The sequence below is a fragment of the Callithrix jacchus genome, chromosome 4 (assembly GCF_049354715.1).
Source record: "Callithrix jacchus isolate 240 chromosome 4, calJac240_pri, whole genome shotgun sequence".
Classification (NCBI taxonomy): Eukaryota; Metazoa; Chordata; class Mammalia; order Primates; family Cebidae; genus Callithrix; species Callithrix jacchus.
Window position 1 is genome coordinate 112,201,873 of NC_133505.1, and position 6,100 is coordinate 112,207,972.

General features: G+C 43.4%; 1 protein-coding gene across 1 annotated transcript in view; it reads right to left on the reverse strand.

The window, feature by feature from the left end:
- The window catches only part of ATG5 (autophagy related 5), a 277,829-nt gene that overhangs the window by 13,970 nt on the left and 257,759 nt on the right, over positions 1–6,100 (reverse strand). The window lies entirely within an intron of this gene.

Here is a 6,100-nt window from a genome sequence, read left to right on the forward strand (position 1 = left end):
ACCTCATCTTCCCAAAGTGCTGGAATTATAGGCGTGAGCCACTGTGCCCAGTCTGCTATTTTTAGCATCTTAAAAAACTGTTAAAACAAGGATCAGTGAAGAAAAAAAAAATAACTGAAGAGACCGGTATAATGTAGCAAGTACCCAGTTCAACAATTATCAACTTAAGACCTAGGTTATTTCATCTATCCCAACCCCACCCAATGATTTTGAGGCAAATGCCAAAAAGCATGTAATTTCATTGCTGAATATTCTATCTTGTATTTCTAAACACAAGGATTTATTTTAAAAGACAATCAACACAGCCGGGTGTAGTGGCTCACGCCTGTAATCACAGCACTTTGAGAGGCTGAGGCAGGCAGATCACTTGAGGTCAGGGGTTCGAGACCAGCCTGGCCAACATGGTGACACCCTGTCTCTACTAAAAATACAAAAATTAGCTGGACGAGTAGTATGTGCCTGTAATCCCAGCTACTCTGGAAGGTGAGGCATGAGAATCGCTTGAATCCAGGAGGCGGAGGTTGCAGTGAGCCGAGATCGCACCACTGCACTCCAGCCTCAGCCACAGTGCAAGATTCTGTTTCAAAAAAACAAAAAAATCAACACGATTCTTAATAGTTGGAATTGTTAATTTCGGTATTGTATTTTAAAAGGACAGATTATTAACCATTCTTTAGGTTATCTAGCAAGGAAGAGTGGGAAGAGATAGCTCTATAAAGATTTTCAGCATTAAAAATACACCCAGGGGCCAAGATTGAGTTGCAAAGATGATTTTGCTCCTTTCATGGATTCTAGAAGGAGAGGACATGCAGGCAGGCACCAAACTGGCATTTAAAGCTCTGTTGTTTAGATAGAATGATATCCTTTGGGGTGTTGGGTGAGAATGAAGGCTTTAGTCTGCCTAGCTGGTGGTGGCAGCGTAATTAGTGAGATGTGAGCTACGAATGAATCAGTGAGGCATGCACTCCCCACACATAAGCACATGCGGATTTGGCAGCTAGCAGTGATCTAGCAGTTGGATCCTAAGTGTGCCTCGTGCCACTTGTTGAGCCTAATGCAAAGTGCAGTTTAATCACTGATGTGCCTGTGAGCATGATTAGCTGTTAACCGATTAGTGAACTGTCTGAGGCCCCGGAGTCATTGATTTGGACGCAGCCTTCTGTTCCACGTCCCCCACCCCAGCCCCCAGCATCCTTCCTTCTCTCCTCAACCTATGAGGAAGAGGGGAGAAAGAGAAGAGAAGAAAAGGTCCAGATGGGAAGAAAAGAATGCTGAAAGGATCCTGTAGGAAGTAGGTCAGGTACTTTGGAGATTATAGTAGCTTGCTTCATCCCTGAATGCAAGAGCCAGGCACAAGTAGCATACAATTAGAAGGAATTAGAACAGCAACAAGTAGCTTGGATTTATCAGCTTTAATTGTCTATTGTCAGGACAGAACTCTCCTGCCAGGGATCATGGTGGCAGTCTATATCCTAATACTTTTAATGGATGTCCATTGTGGGATCATCTCTCCTAAAGGCAGTGCCTGTCCTCTTAAAAGGAGCTGTGGGGATCCTGCCTGAAAAGCACCAAACCGCTTTCCTTCCCTGTGTTCAGTCCCATTCTATGGTAAGGCACAGTTGCCCTTCATTCCCTGAGGTGCACCTTAAGGGGACGGATGCCTATTGAATATTAACTCCTCTGCCCTGCTTCCAGGGTGCCTGCTTGGAGGAAACAATGGGCTGTAGATGGAGAACAGATAAGTCAGGGCTGATGGCTTCAGGATCTCCAGGCTATCTTAATGTTAAAAGGTTTCCCAGCTTTTTCTTAGTCAACATTAGAGAGTTGTTCAAAAGATAAGGAATCTGTTAAAGGAGGTTTGTTATTGTCTTGCCTTTGCAGTCTCTTTCCTCCCGGCCTCTCCACCCCTCAGGTGGGGGGTGGAGGCAAGAAGGACAGTCACGCCTTCTTCCAAACTCAGGCACTGAATTAGGTTTAGGCGGGTTGAGTTTCTTGTAGCGTTGCTACCACCAGTTTAACATTTAAAAGGTTCTCCAATAAGCGCAGCTCTTTCCTACTCCTTTTCAAGCCCTTGTGTACTTTGGGCCCAGTAGGTGCTTAGGATCCAATGCAGAACCCTGAGCTCGGCTGGAAATCTGAGAGCCCAAGTTCTGGTTTTGCTCCCTGAGCTGCAGCCCTGCCTGTGGGCTGGCATTTCCCAGGTTCGCAGTTGTAAGTAAGATCCAGTTACCAAAAAAGAGCCTGGGAGAGATGCCCTTTCTGAGGTCCTCAGTTTCCTCAGCAGGAAAATGAAGTGTTGGACGGGATATATGTTCTTCGACTTAGGTTGGATACTAAATCCCCTTTGGAGCAGAATGGGAGTTGCGGGGTGGGGGTGGTCAAATGATTTCATTATTAACCTTGTTTCTTCTATCCTCACTTACTTTGGCACAAAAAAATCAAGCCTCTGCAGTCTTGATCTTCCCTTAGAAAGAGTGAGAGAAAATCGTCAGTCTCATTTTAAATAAAACCTCCTGCGTCCTTTGGTTAATATTCTGTGATTTCAGGGAAGTGCACAGTGGCAGGTAGAACCGTAGGGTCCCCTTTCCTGTTCTAAGGGGACTGCTCCTGCCTGCACTGGGTCTTCCGCTGCTGTTTCTGCTCATCCTCCCAAGAAGCCTTTCACCTTCGTTTTTAAGCCAGCTGGCCCTCCCTAATCTTATTCTTGGCGACCTTCCCTTTATTTCCACCTTGAGTCCTCCCCTCTTCCAGAATGGCTTCTCCTCCCGCCGAAAGGTGAGAGAAGCAAACATTTGACCCACAGTCTTGCTCTCTCATTTGTATGGAAGCTACTCTTCCTCTTCTCCAAATAAAAAGATGAGTTTCAGAGTGCACACCTTTCCCGTTGCTCTCTTTCTTCCTGGTTAACAGTTCAGGTTCTGCCTTCTGTTAGTTTAAGTATAGGATGGCCCTTTTTTTCCCACAACTGTAAGCTTAGGAAATGTCTTCTGGGTTCTGAACTAACCTTCCTTCTCCTGTTCTTTCCCACAGATTTTTCAGAAATTAAAATTCTTCTGTCTGAATATTCACTATGATAAAAACATAATTAGAAGGGAAAGCAAATACTGGAAACCCCAAAGCTTGGTTTCTCCACAAGTCATATGGAAATGATTAGTATTGCTGTGTTTATTTATTAAGTTGGTAGATGCTGAACTAAAATAATAATTTAAACATCAGATATAAATGATGAGATGAGAACACAACTGTCTGTCTGAAGGAAGGGCTAAAGAAGATGTTCACACTTAGATGTAATGATACATGAGAGCTTGGACATCCTGTGGGTTTTATAAAGTCCTCTGAAGAACTCTTACATCTTCATTTCTAGGGAGGGAAGGGCACTCTACTTGGGTTCTTCAATTTACTTAATTTTTGTTTCCCTTACGTAGGAAGTCAAAACACTGACCTCATTCCAAAACATCCAACAGCCCCCAAAATTCACCATCCCAAAGTTTAGGCCCTGACTATGTTTGTTAAAAGTCTTGGGGAGGTGAGCTGTGTCATGAGAGGAGCGTGTGCTATTTTTAAATTGATTCAACTCATCATCGAAACATATACACATATCACACCAATGACACATACAGGCTGCATTGTAACATAGCATGTGTCATACATATATTCTCTCTCACTCATACACGCACACTCGCTCTTCTTGTCCGGCTTTTGAAAAGGAAGGCAGCCAGAAGGCCAAGCCCAGTGATGTGAGTTGAAAAGGCTGTTAAAGTTTAAAAACCAAGTGTCCCTCTAGTTCTCAGCCTGGTTTTGAGACGTGGGAGGGCTTCAAAGCCCCAGTGCCCCTCTTTCAGGCTCAGGCTTACAGTTGGTCCCCAAATGTTTACCAGCTTGAAGATGCCTAACTTACAGGAAGCGGGAAATGGGTGTGAGGGGTGAGGGTGGGTGGGTGGGTAGGGAGTGGGAAGAAGAGGGTGGGGGGATATTCTCTTGATGTGGTTAGCCTGTCATTGACCTTGTTTGGGTATGGCAGGAGTTGAATGAGAAAATGAAAACATGTTTCATCTTGGGTACATTTCATCCACTTTTTTTACTTTCTTTAGGAAAAATTTTTTTTTCTTAGGGAAAAAAAAGTGGAGTCCAGGTCTCCAGATTTGGTACTCAATGTCCCTTCATTCTACAATAGTCCTTTCCCTACAGAGTCATCCAGCCGCCTATGTTGCAATTCCCAATCCACCCAGGGACTGGGAGAGGAAACAAACTGGCCCAGTAGCTGAAGCCGAATTAACATTGGCTGGTTGAACTGTTGTGATGATGCCATCCACCGGAATAGATGAGGATTTCTGAGAACAGAACTATTTAGCTCATTCATGATTTGCTGCCATTGTGAACACTTTTAATGAGAGAGCTCTGCCTGAGAAATGCTGATTAATAAAGATAACCAAGGTTCTTTTTGGCATTCTAACTTAGGGGGAAATAATATTGTGACTAAAAAAGCACCAAGTTATTACTTAGAAACAAACCCTTTGAGACGTAAGATTCCAGACAGTGGCAGCCTCCAACAGCTCTCTCTACACAGCTGTACTGCTCCCAGGGTCTCCCGGCTTTAGTCAGCACTAAAAAGGTGCACTGCTCAGGCCCTCTGGGAGGACTGAGGAAGTTCAGAGGTCAGTCCCTTTTATTCCTCCTTAGTGGTTTGGTGCTGGACAATACCTAAATATTACAATATGGACATGTTTTTTCCCATTATGGAACAAGTTTCCTTTGTTTTATTTCTTCTTCCTTTTTTGTATCTTTCATTTTAAATGATGTTATTACCCATCCTTGACTACTATAATCACAGTCAAAATTTGGTTTGAAGGGTCTTTGTGCCATCACTTTGAGACAAGAAGCAAACATGTGAAGCAAACATTCCAACACTCTGTCCGAAAATTTACTTTCCTTAAAGTTCTACCCGTGGCCTTGTCCAGCTCAGCTGGACACCTGGAACTAATTTTAGGGTTGCCTGGCTAAGCCCCACACTGGTATTTGAAGTTTGCGTCCTCCCTAGACTCAAGCCCATTTCACCACCTCTGAAGGTGAGTGCAGGCTGATATTAATTAACAGTGAGTTGATTCACTGGCATCTTCCAGTCATTAAAGCAAATATTTGGCTTAAAATAGCCCTCTTCCCACCTCAAATATCAAACTTTTTGCCTATTCCCTTACTCCATCATGGTTGACTCACCAGCAGTTGCATGATGGTGTATGTGGCCTAAGAACAGAGTTTGATTCTAAAAGGGAAGTGAAATCGTCTTTACCATCTGCAAGTGAGACTGTTTGAACAGCAGGCCAGCCTTCAGTATGACTACATTGTTTTTCTGTCCATTGTGGTGCTGACTCAGCATCAGTTAATAAACCCTCTTGAGCAGGCTGGATTTCTCTTGTTTAATTATCAGCTTGGAGCTTTCTGAGGACTATTAGGAATTGTTCATTCAGTTTTCCACCCCTAGCATATCTGCCTTCTAAAAGTCCTGCTTCCTCTTGATGCTAGCGTCCCCTCTGGTGTAACATGCAATCACAGGTGGGCCAAACAGCGAGCAGGGAGTGTGTGCTAGTCATGTCCCCTAGTGGGAATTTAATTGTTCTGGACCGAGACGGAGATTGCCGCAGGACTTTAGACACCATTTCCTGGCAAATCATCTTTTGCCTCTCCCCCTCCCCCAAAAAAATTCTAGAAAAGTTTTCTAAAAGAGAAAATTTAAAGATAAACAGACATATTTTTAGGACTGAGTTGGGCTTTTGTTTTGCTTTGTTTCCTTTCTTCCTGTAAACAAATACTCAGATGTCCACTTCATTGTATGACTAAGTTGGTATCATTAGGTTGGAACTGGGTGTGTGTATGTGGGGGTGTGTGTGTGTGGGTGTGTATGCACACGTGTATTTAAAATGTTAGAAAAGACATTGCAGCCTAAGATTGAAGGAGAGGTTATTAAAAAAAAAAAAAAATCTACCTATGGTGAGGCAAGCAGGAAAAATGGAAGACCGGGATTTCAATGATCTAAATAATAATTTAAATGGGGTGTTTGCTATAAACATTGTTTCTCTGAATTAAAGGATTCCCTGCTGAAGGC